Raw genomic sequence first — 12846 nt, forward strand, 5'->3', positions numbered from 1 at the left:
TAGGCCACAATTATGACTGCAACATTGACCTTGAGGGCTACCTGGAGACTTCACACAGACCAACTCACAAATAGCTTTGAGAGTTTCATCATAACGCAAACAAGCTGTGACGTCCACAAAGCGCCCTATTCAAACAATACAGGGAACGCCGCCAGAATGAGGAAAACCACACACACTGGAGACACGCTGGCAAGCTGCTTTTTAAACTTTTAGAAGCTCGTGCTAAAAGTCTTAAATGCCCTAATTTATTTACAGTAGCCAAGAAACATGAAAAAGCCAAGAACGGGGCAAGATAAAGAAAAATGGAAATTTTAAACCTTGCTTGTCAAGTTTTCCCCACACTTGCAGACAGATCAGCAAAAGGAAGTAAAACAGACAGAACAAGGGTTGACTAAGAATATGCACTTTGCTGTACCACGACCTTTCCTTCTGGATGTAAACTTGAGATGTTTGAAGCTTTAGCAATACAGCCCCGTCATTCTGTCTTTCGAGTGAGGACAACTTGTACAGCTCAGCCACTGTTACAGACTCTTACAACAGTTGCGCTGCGCTGACGCACATGATACACAAGTGCCGCACAGGTTGATGGCTGAGAACAGATTGAGTGGCCAGAACCAAACCAAGGCCTGGCCTTTACAAGCATGTCGAATAGCAAGGCGGCGATAGCAGCAAGATGCTAGAATGCAAGTTATACATACATAACAGGCACTCAGGCCAAGGCTTCAAAAACACTTTTTCATAAAACAGGCACCAATAATGTTGCAACTGCGTATATTCATACACATTTAATTTGCAAGATATTAAGAAAGCTGCCCCATGGAAGAACATAGTGATGAAATGTTTGCGCAACAAAATAGCAGGAACATGGACCCATAATTAGCTATTGCATTTTCAGGCATGGCAGGCTCACATATCATACTGAACTGAAGTAATTTGTAGTTCATTCTGATACTGTAATATTGCTTAGAACGAGTAATTATTAAACTGTGCATTTACAAGAAAAAAAACAAAAGTGTATAGGCAACCACTACAACCTTTGATTAGCTGATAAAGGACCTAGCCTCTTTCCTAGATCAATATTTCGCTTCTCTTCTGTCTAAGCCACATACCAGAAAGCTAAGCGCATGATAACTAAGACCTGCATAAAAAATATTTGCAGTACGTTTCTACACAGTACATTCTGTTTCACACCAACTCTGCCAAGACTAATTCCCTGATGAGCTGTACACTTCAGAGACGTATGTTTAGTAACTCAGTGCACTCTTCTTAAGCTGACTGTCTGATAAGACAAACAGATTTCCAAGTCCCTTCACGTTTGTCTTTAGGGGAGTGCAATGTTAAAAGCTCTTGGTCTGTGGCCAAAATTTTCTAAAGATTTTGCATTTTTTTCCTGCAACATGTCAATGTCAGCTACTTAGAATTTTGAAGTCACAGGCACACAAGCAAATAAAACCAATGCCATCTAAGATCTCATAATAAATGTTTCCTTAGACCAGCTTTACCAGCCATACGATCTTTCTCGCTCTCTCTCAAAATACAGATAGGGCATGCACATGTAATCGAAGAGAGTGCTGCAAAGCAGAGTAAAGAAGTGCAAAAAATGGCAGACTTTCCACTGCATTCTCTCTAACTGCCACTTTAAGAAAGTATCTTTGGCTGGACACTTTTCAACCAAAACTGACCCACGAGTGAATGAACGAATAAGTGTTAACCTTGTCTCTTAAGACAACTCGCCCCCCCAAAGCAAGTCATAATAAGCTCACGGGCAGAAGTCACCCAAGAGTACGGCAGCGCCTTTTGCCTACATATAACCTGACAGTACAGTCACATCTTCATGACATCATTATGTGCAGTTTGTCTGCAGCTGCTGTATGACATTGACAATACCCAAAACAAGATGTGGGCCAAAAAAACATCCTACTGGTGACCTCAAATTGCACAAGCCAAGAAACTTAAAGTCAAATAAGAAATGCTGTATAACATGGTTGTTATTGCCCTGCAACTAATGAGGCTAGATCATGCAATGGATCGAACTAGTAATTCAGTCAGTGGACCAAATGCACTCCACGCACGGTTCACCTAAGCATCGTAATGCATGATGCAATTGAAAGCGGCTGAGCTCTGAATTGAACAAATCTCCTACGGAGTGAACTGATACAGTCCAGCGTGTGACTTTACCTTAAAAAGCAGTGTCCAGCTGCCTGAAACAGCTAAAAGTTAGAATCTACGAAGACAAACTCGACTACTGAATGCAGCTGTTGCTTGCATAACAGATAAAAAAGGCCACCTGCCCACACAACGGTAAGTCACAGCCTCGTAGTTTCAAAGACTACTTGTGCTCCTGCTATCTGAGCTAGGTTGTTCCTTATCGGTCCGTCAAGACCTATGTCCACGATCCGGGTGATCACATGCAACGATAAAAACATGATAAGCGACACAACAGTGTGTCGCGAGTAGAGCATGAAGTACGCATTATCCAGGTACAGTTGACCTTTCGTGTAGCACAGAGTATAGCATGGAGTTTCCAGGCAAAATTAATACCAGCGAATCTGGGACTTCAGTTGTTCAACCACCACAGGAATGATTTGTAGTATGTGGATTTTTCCAAGACTTGGCATGACTTCATTCAGAAAGCAGACTGCAGCTCTTTCTATTGTGCTTTGTGGCTCAGCTATGTTGCACACTAGTAGCACATTTATTCAGAGCAGTGGAATGCGTTGTGATGACTGTTTCATTCTATGTAATTACAACTGCATGAGTAGACCTGGACACATTTGAGAATGCATGTCACTAAACATGGATGGCTTTTAGGCAGTGGCTCAATATTAGCGGCTATTCTAGATATCTCAAAAAGTTTTTATTTGTAATGTTCTGACAACAGTGTTAAAGTAGAAATTAGATGGCTCTTGAGACTAATCACTGTCATACAGCAAGTATGAGATAACAGTGTTAGGTTATAGCGAGTAAGAAGGCTGTTTGAAGTCGGAGGGACGAACTTTAGACAAGTCAATGAAATAGCCATCAATCCAATGCTGAATTAAGCACTGTACTGGTGCCACTTGCAGACACTAGTGCCAGATTTTTCTCAAATAAATTTACTAGGAAGTTCTATGCAGAGTACACAGTACCTCTACAATTACAATAAATGGCATCAAAAAAGCAAGCAGTACAAAAAAAACCTCTACACATAACAAATCAGAAAATGTTTGTTCAGTATCTACACAAAGGCATGCACATGGTTGCAGCATGAGTAACAATTTCTATAATTTAATAAGCAGTACACTGAAATTTGAAGTAAAGCCCACTTATAGCTATGAACACCTAGCAATAAAGCCACTCGGTTTGCATGTCGCTGTAATTTAGCTTATGTGGTCTTTGCACAGAAGGAGAACCTTTTGGTGGACACTCCATTTGCACCATAGATGTCGACAAGCTTGCAATGACTGTTCTTTGGCTCCTGCACCTCTTGCTATTAAAAGTACATAAAAATTAATTAAATTATGGGATTTTACGTGCCAAAACCATCATCTGATTATGAGGCACGGCCGTAGTGGAGGACTCTGGATTAATTTGGACCACCAGGGGAGGGGTTCTTTAACGTGCACTTAAATCTAAGTACATGGGTGTTTTTTGCATTTCACCTCCATCGAAATGCAGCCACCGTTGCTGGGATATTATAAGTACATAGTTTATGTGTAACTCTATAATGAAGATACTGCACAAAATTTATTGTATCATAGAATCGATTATGAATTAATGTGAGCACATGTTACCAGCAGTGGCACTGATGGTTCTGGAATTGAAAGTTATCCGCAAAATGAGGGCATTGTGTCCAGGAAGTCCAAAGTAATAAATCATTTCGGACAAGTAGCGTTAGTAGCACTGATAGCCTACAATGTACTGACATTGAAAGTTGTCAGTCAAATGAGGACAATGTGTCCAGGAAACCTCTGGAGTAATAGGTAATCAGAAATGAGTACTGCTCAAAGAAAAAAAGAGGTATAAGAAGATTGACCCTAAAGGCTCAAGCAAGAGGAACACCAGACAGCCAGCGCAGGAAATGTTCCATTCACCCAATCAAAGTGAGCTAAAGATATACATTACCCTCAGCAAAGGGAACTGCACCTTATTCTGCTGGCAGTACAACGAGCTGTGCAATGCCGACGAACCTTTTTGTTTTGTTTTTTAACCTTTCGCATTTTCCACACATCTGGCGGAAACGAGCACAGTACAGACGCAGGTGTGTCACATCCCCTGGAAACGGCGTTTCTCGCAGGAGCAAGCGGATGGTCTGTCCTAGCTTATTTTCCTGCCAGTTTCCAGAGAGTTCTAGAGGTTTGCTTAACAAATCAATATCTACTTAAGCGTATTTACTCACTACTGCCCACAAACATTTTCACTCACACTAGAACTTTTGTTACAGTTCTGAACACTCTTCAAACAAAAGACTTTAATAAAAGCAAGTGCCATTAAGACAAATACAATAAAGCAAATGGGGCCATTATTTATATGCTACATCCAATTACACTCGAATTAAAAGCAATAGGCCAGGTACTAGTGAATACCATAGATCATTTTAATACCCAACGATGCACTGTCTTCCCAGTAAGAGCACTCAACGACCCCACAAACTGAACTAAGCCACCTGTAGGACGAGCAAGAAGTACTAACCACAATGGAATGCTGCAGGGTATGTAATTAAATAAACTAAAGCAGTTTGCCTAAGCAAATGGGGACTTGCACGAAACATACCTGTCATGGGCACTACATAACTGTGAATGGCCGACTGTCCAAACTCGAACAATTGTGCAGCTGATGACGCAGGCACATATGTAACTTCAGTTAGCACGGTGCTACCAGAGGTGTTTGTGTGGCACTGCAGGAAGGCCATTTCGAACCACGAGCGTCAACTTCACTTCTGCCCGTCGGGACGACCAGCACAAAACTGCAGCAACGTTTTGGAGCACGAAGCCCTCTAGAGTGGAGTTGCCAACCAGGCGTACTTTCCAGATGATGGTCAAACACCGTCTGGATTCCCCCGAAAGACCGCAGTGACTCAAGGCGCGTGGCAACCACCAGACCATGCGGCACCACAACACTGATTAACGATGTGCCACACAGCGCTGCGGCTGCGTCAAAGAGTCTGTGACGTGGCTGGCAGAGAGACATTAGGCATTTTTGCTCCCCTCTCAACTGTCACTTGGATCCAACCTTACCCTCTGCAGCCCGAAATAAGCAGCCAAGCCACCAAGGCTCTCTCAGTTCTCGAGAAACCAAATAAAAAGAAAGAAAAAGAATGTGTGTGTACGTGAGACAACGAATGTGCATGCATTCTCCGTTTTCCTCGAGTCGAAATGCACGAGAAACAATGAAACAGGGGAGACACCTATTTTTCTCTGGCTTTCATACGCAGCAGTTGTTAATGAAGAGCTTAACGAAAATATATATATATATATATATATTTTTTAAAAGAGGCAACAAGCAACTTCACGAGCTTGTAAAAACCCCCGAGTACACAAACATAAAGAAAGAAATGACAGGGTACAACGTCCTTACAAGAAGTCTTTGCAAATCGTAGTAAGACTCCTACTACCCTCAATCCGGCCGCATGCCATGACGTAGGTGAGATAAAGTAAGCAGGAAACAAAGGGAACTATCAGACACGGCACGACCTTTGCGGTATAAAAAAAAATGCAAGCACACACAAAACAAGCAAAAAGAGCGCGCCGGCTCGTGTTTGCAGACCTCACTGATTGCCTTGAGATACAACTGCCCGCGCTACCTTGCGACATCCAGGGGCAAATTACCTTTTGTTCTTCCTTTCCAGTGTGACGTCAGGGTCGCACGTGCCCAAAAATACAAAAGTAAAGGGAAAAAAACTCTCCGGAGACATGCGTGCATAAGCCGGCGTCACGGGTAGGCGTCATAGAAACGTAGTACACGTTTCTTTCCTCCTCTCCCCGATACTTCTAAACTCAAGCACTTTCAGATATAGAAAGCCGAAACTAGCCCGCTTCTTGACAAACTTCATATAAACTAACGATGTTGATGCGCGCATTTCCGCTGCGCGGTGAGTACGAGAAACTGCAGCACGTTAATCTGCCAGGCTCGAGTGGCACACAGACTAGCCAGATTATTTGGATGACCGCGTTCAAACCGTTGACACTACATGAGAGAAGAAAAGAGAGAGGGAGAGAGAGAAAGAAAAGAAGCGACAGGAATTTAAGAAGGAAAATAATAAAAAGCTTGCTGTGTTGTACGAATGTGTAATACGTCTACAAGGAAGGAAAAAAAAAAATTGCCTGTCAGGAGCAGGAGTTATGAAGTTTTGTACTTTTTATTCGTTTAAATGACCTCGCACTGCGGTTCGACTTGTACGTCACCTGTGAACGACACCGCTGATCGACAACTTCTGAGCGCTTGAGCAATCAGTATATTTGTTCCCTAGAAGACGACCAAATGCGGCCGAGTTGTTTCTGATAGCCCGAACCGAAGACTACACCGGATCGTACTGGTCCACGGAGCTTCTAACAACGAGCATTTTTCGACGCCACGCGAAACCACTGATTAAAGCACAGATAGTAACTGGTACTAGAATGTTTCAAGTTTCGAGCAGACAGAACTTACACCTGTACAAAGTTATTTTCGCTTTCGCGCGGCGTACGGTGTGTACGCATACACGCACACAATCCGTAGTGGTGTTTGTACGTCACGCTTACCGCTGGCGAAAAAAAAGGAGCAGATATCAAAAGAAAAACGGGCCAAAAGATTGCAAGTGTTGGGCAACGTGCAATTTCCATCGACGGCACTAAACAACGTACTCGTAAAACTGCTGCGCATCTGGTCTGGTAGTGATCTTCAGCGAAAGCAGAAATCGAGGACAAACAGCAAAAAACGGACGGCCTTCCCTAGAGGTAAAAAACGGTGGAATTGCAACATATTGACCTTGAAATATATTCCACGCACCCTCGATTCGCGATCATAAGGGGGCTCGGTGGGATTTCGACAATGATGGAATCGATTTACGTGCAGTGTTCCTACGGAACGAATAGACGAGCGAAATAATATTCGAAGCCGAGTCGACGACGTCGCTTCGCGACGCACCGTCAAATACCGAAGTCCCCCACTAGAGCACCTTTCCCCCCCTCACCCTCCGACCACCACCGAGGCAAAAATATGCGGGTTAGGCCTATGAAACACCAAATAAATGTGCGATATCGGCCCGCTGGGGCTCCATGAGACTCACCTTACGTCCTGGCAGAGTTTATTAGTCCTGTAGAAAGCCCAGCGTTTAACTTTCATTAATGAAGACCCTTTCCGCACCGCCACGGCTCCGTCAGCTGTACGGCTGCAACATCACAGATATGATGAAGTAAAAGCAAAATTTGTGGAGCCGACGTGAGCGCCACCATGTGCGTTTACCTCCTTTACGGCTACCTTAATGCAAAAGCGTTTCCTTATTTTAGAACACAAAATTCTTATAAAGATGCTGAATATAAGTAAACATTTATGTGTAAAATATGTAAAATATGTGTTCATCTTTTAAAATTTAATTTTTCATGCGTCGATTATTTAGACAGTAGATGGCGCTAGCTGTTACACTAATTCGAGGTGGACAGGCAGGATAGTGAATGAGTAGAATGACGTAACATATTTAATAATTTAGAAACTCCGTGGTGTAATAAGAATCCCTTTAAAGTATGAGCAAGCTTTACGCTTTTATGACGCGCCTTATTATGGCGCATCAAAATGAGCGGTATTAAATGGATGAATGGTTCCGCATTACCGACATAGTTTGCTTACAGTGCCTAGAATAGTAAGTATATTCTAGGCATTGTAGTTTGCTTGCTGTAATAAATCAAGTAAGAAAGTTATATGTGTAAGCATCAGCAAGCATTGCACTGTCAAATTTCATTATGTTGCGACAAAGTTCAGAGTGTGCATCAGTTTTTGCGTGGCCTCCAAGATTCTGGTGTTTTGCTATTGCAAAAGCGGAATCTCGAAGGATATGCAAAAGCGAAATATCGAAGGATATGCTTTCGCAGTACTGCGGGCGCCAAAAGCTACCGATGACGTGTGATCGCCATATCTTTTTCGATTTATAGATATTTACTATCAATGTGCTATAACGACTACGCATTAACAAACAAACACTCTTTTTTTTTTTTTTTCGTTTTTTGCTTGTCTCTTGTGGCGTCATACCGGTCGCCACCGCAGAAACGTGGGTCACGTGCCAGAGCGGTCTGCACCTCTGAGCGAATAATATGTTCGGATCCTGATAAAATTTCGTTATCTCTCGTGCGGGCGCGCAGCTTATGATATCATTCAGGGTCTTTTACATGCACAGATACATATCCCTTCCCCAGCACACACATATACATACAAGCAGCTCATGCGTTCGCGGGATTCCCCCCTCAAGCAAAATAAGACTTTATAAGCACTGATGAAAGCAATATAAAAGGCTGTCCCACTTCCGTCGCCTCTCTCCGGTGCAACAGCGGCAACTGTTAGACACGCGATAGCCATCACTGTAAGCGCTAGCAGACGATAACTAGCGTCGCAGTCGGTTTTGGGATCACGGCCGCGAAGACCTCGCCGCCGCGTTCATAGCAGCGTGGTAGTCGCGGCGTCGGCATTGATTGCGTGAATCAGGTTAATTGTCTAATCACAGGAACTAGGGAACGAATGGTTTTATTTTCACAGGTGCGATTGCCACATGTGAGTTTGAGAAGATACTAGACGCCGTTGCCGGTCGGATTGTTGTCATGGCCTCGTCTCAAATAAAATCTCTACCAGCGATCAAGCGTGGACGTTAGCGATTTCGACAGCAGGGGTAGGAAACGAGGGTCAATCACGCACACACTACTGAGACGATATTGCCTGCATGCACCCATATGCATGTAGAAATAGTAGCTAGAGAGTTTTAGCGAGTCCGGTATTCCGTTAAACGCATGAGGATCGGGTGGAAGTGCGAACGTGAGCCTCTTGCAGGGTGCAGCCACCTTAGCATAGAATAAAGAACCAACTTCGGTGCTATGACGCGTTTGTTCTTGTATTTCGCGCGCTTTCTTTAAAGGCAATTACAAGAAGCTCCATAGTGGTACTTAGTAGCGAACACTTCAGTCGGCCATTTTTAAATGTGATCTACAACTTTCGTATTGGCACTTTCTTGGTGAAGCCAATATTTAAAAAGTTAGGTAATAAGTTTATGCTAGTTAATTAACTTTGCAAAACGAAAAAATACCGCAGACGAGGACACGCGATCCTCAACGCCACTGAGTTGGTTTGAGCCTCCTAGCACACTTCAGACACACGCCTAAATATATAAGTGCCGAAATGAAGATAAAACTCTACCCCACATCCTTTTTTAGGGGCACCGAATTTGCGGTTGCAGACCGCGGTAATCCCTACCATGTATTTCAATTTCTCGCCACATGTATATACGTACGTATATTCGACCTCATAGTCGTGGGTAGCCTTACACTTTTCTTTCTTGTGATTTTTTCTTCTTCTTCTTTCTTCTTTCTGGGGTTTTACGTGCCAAAACCAGTTCTGATCGATTATGAGGCACGCCGTAGTGGAGGGCTCCGGATTAATTTTGACCACCTGGGGTTCTTTCACGTATGCTCCGTTAAAAGTAGAGGCTTGATTTATTGGGGCGTATATCTTGTTGCATTTGCACGAACGAAAAGGAAAAAAAATGCGCGCACACGAAAATGAGGACGGAGGCAGCGCTGTGGCGTCATCACTGCCACAGACCCCGTTCTGAATTGCTTGCGCTGTTTCTCGTTCGTACATTATCACTGTTGTGTTGCCTCACAGCACGCACTATAGTGGACACACTGGTTCGGCCAACGTATCCAAGTATATATAGCTTGAAGCTGTATTCAAAACGCAGATGGTCATCAGAGTATGTTTGAATACTGCATGATAGCGTCCTCCTTACAGCGTCATGCTTGCCGGGTGTTTCAGAAATTGTGTTGAGTTGTGTGTGCACGTGGTTTTCTTTTTAAGCGAAGCTTTATACAGGCTCACAAGTTTCGGCAGATGGTGGTGGTGGTGTCACGCTGCAATTGAGTGGGCCGATCCTGGCAATAGTGCAGAAAGGTTGCAAGCTCACTGGCACATATACCAGGGACAAAAAGAAAGAGAGAGAGAGAGAGAAGGAGAGAAAGAAAGATTTAGAGGGAGAAAGAGAGAGACAGAAAGAGAGAAAGAAAATCACCAGCCCTTTCCCTTTCGAGAAAATGGGGGTAGTAAGCAAAGGTTGTCCTGTGTGTACTTGACCTACTCCTTTCCCTTCCCTTTCCTACTACTTTTCGTTCCCTTTCGCGGTACTTTTTGTTCCCTTTCCTTCGACTTTTGTTTCCTTTTCGTGCAACTTTTCCTTCCGTTGCGTTTTCTTCCCTCGTTGCATACATTTAATAAACACTTGTGTTTTATTACCATGACATGTCGTGAACTTTACGTTACCCTGACGAAGGTCAGATACACACACAAGCTTCGCTTACCCCCCTTTTCTCGACAGGAGAAGGGCTGGTGAATTTTTTTTTTTACAGCGAAGCTGTATACCTCTACCAGCCAAGGAAGTTTTCGTGTCGTCGTAAGCAAAAAACTCCATGTGTCATGGACATGGAAGAAAAGCGGATTGGCGCGTGCTCTTCCGGGCTTCCCTCGCCTCTCCTTTGAAATCAGGCATACAGCATACAGCTCAGCACTACCCTAGTTGGCGTACACATATAAATAAATGCAGCCAGTTCTGCGAAGTGAATTCTGAGCGGGCTGTGGTCGTTCTGTTTCTGCGATATGCGAAAAAGAAACATACGCGACAATGTCGTTCTGTTTCTGCGATATGCGAAAAAGAAACATACGCGACAATGTCGCGTATGCTTCTTTTTTTCGCTGTGGTAGTCTTCGTTTTAGACCGAAGGAACGACCCCATCTCCGCTGTTTCGACAGATCGCGTCCCATCCCCCGCAACGCGCTAGGAACGCCGTCGCCCGAGGACGCCGACGCGTCCCATTCCCCGCAAGTAGCGCCGTTCGGGTAGTTCGGGCCAGCCAAGCGGCCGCGAACGCACAGAATGCACATTGCACAGTGCCTCCTCCCCCGAGGGCGCTCCCTCTCATGAGTCGCCTCCTCCCCCTTAGCGCCTCTCCTTCTCTGCAGGTCACGTGACCTGTCCTCCTCCCGGTGCGGCTTTCGGCCTCACCTGGTCACGTGACTTCTCCGGCTCTGCTCCTGTAGCCACCGTAGCTCCTGCATGACGGCGGCCGTGATCGCGGCGCACGCTCAACTAAAACAGCTCCGAGCAGTTAAAATATTGCGCTCTATGCGGTTTCTATTCAATCAGTAATTATCATAATAAAGCTTGTTGGACTAGTTGGTACATGCTTCATACACGAAAACGACGCAACACATCAAGGAAAAGACAGGCGAAAGGAAAGGGCGTCACTCGCAGCTAATGCTTAGCAAACTATACGGTGTGCACAATTTTATTCTTGGAAAACATCGCAATATATAGCCAAGCCATGCACACATATATACGCGTCAAGGTTCCACGCATCATATCTAGATCAGTCAATATCAAACATATGCTAGTTTAAAAAGCATCTAAAAATTCAAACTCAGCGCCGCGCAACACCATTCACGTATTCAGATATATTTTCTTCTTATGTAATATGCCTCCAACTTTTCTCGTGCCAGCACCTCGTTGCTTCAGGCAAGAATGCTGATAACTAGCCTTACAGGATTTGCAGTGCTGGTAAATGTGTCGAAAAGTTATTCTTAACGGAAAGTTCATGCTCTCTCTAATCGGCCCGTTTGGTTAATGTAAACCCTGCCGCAGCTGAGCGGAATTTCATAAACAACACCCACCGCACAAGTGACGTCGGGCCTTGCATGCTTCTTGCTACATATAGATGGCTTGGGCTGGCTTGCCACGCATGTGTGGCTTGGCTATATATAGCGATGTTTTCTAGGAATAAAGTTAGTCGCGAGTGACGCCCTTTCCTTTCGCCTGTCTTTTCTTTGATGTGTTGCGTCGTTTTCGTCGTATGAAGTAATTATCACCTGTCTTGCATGCCTTCCTTTTACTGCGATAGAAATTATATATGGACACTCCAAGCGTATTTCTGCTGTCGGCGTCGTCGTCGTCGCCGTGAGGTTCCGTATAGAGTCCAAGGGTGATAAAATCGTCGCCGCGCGCCGTATGCTGTATGTGCGAGTGAAAACGCGCGAGGGACGCGCGAATTCCCGGAGGCGACTTTCCAATTGCTAGTAGATACAGCGGAAGCGTGGCACTGCGGGTCACGTGACCTCCGCTTAACACGTGTTGTCATGGCAATCGTGGAGCTCCTAGGCGCTTGGGGACACAATCGCTTAGGGATTTTTGAGGCACTGGTCTGGCGCGCTCACTTTATCTCTGGGACCGCGCGCAGCGACCTTGCCGAGCGCAGCTCCTACGTGCGCAGGGAGCGAATCGTTTAGGGCGCGTTGAATGTCGGGCGGTGTCTGGGCCATGCCGGCTGCGCTTTATTATTGTAGTGTTTTTCTAGTGGCGGAAATCCTTGCAGTAGTGGTGGTGTGGCATCACGGCTTTTGATCTCGGGGGAACTGGCGACTCAATCTCCCACGCGAAAGGAAGAAAGCGGGAAGGCAGCGCGGGAGGGAGGGGGTGCGGCTTCTACTGTGCGAGCAACTGCGTACTTGTACGTTGCGCCGCTGTGGGCTGTCGCGCGCACCGTATCTTGAAAGCGATCTCCACACAGGTCATACCCCCTTTTCGCCGCTCAGTTTCCATTGAAGCGATAGACCGCACGAAACTTCGCTCGCTGCCACGAACCT

The 12846-nt window shown here is 45.0% G+C and overlaps 1 protein-coding gene across 2 annotated transcripts in view; it reads right to left on the reverse strand.

Annotated features, from left to right (window-relative positions):
- Positions 1-7390, reverse strand: part of LOC119446506 (NADPH--cytochrome P450 reductase-like) — a 93109-nt gene extending 85719 nt beyond the window's left edge. Inside the window, exon 1 of one of the 2 annotated variants that reach the window (XM_049664188.1) lies at positions 7247-7390. The gene's annotated coding sequence lies outside the window, so the exon portion shown is untranslated. Of the gene's footprint in view, positions 1-2178; positions 2308-7246 lie in introns of those variants that run through there. The other variant, XM_049664190.1, reaches the window with a different exon arrangement.
- Positions 7391-12846: the final 5456 nt, after the last annotated feature.

The sequence above is a fragment of the Dermacentor silvarum genome, chromosome 3 (assembly GCF_013339745.2).
Source record: "Dermacentor silvarum isolate Dsil-2018 chromosome 3, BIME_Dsil_1.4, whole genome shotgun sequence".
Classification (NCBI taxonomy): Eukaryota; Metazoa; Arthropoda; class Arachnida; order Ixodida; family Ixodidae; genus Dermacentor; species Dermacentor silvarum.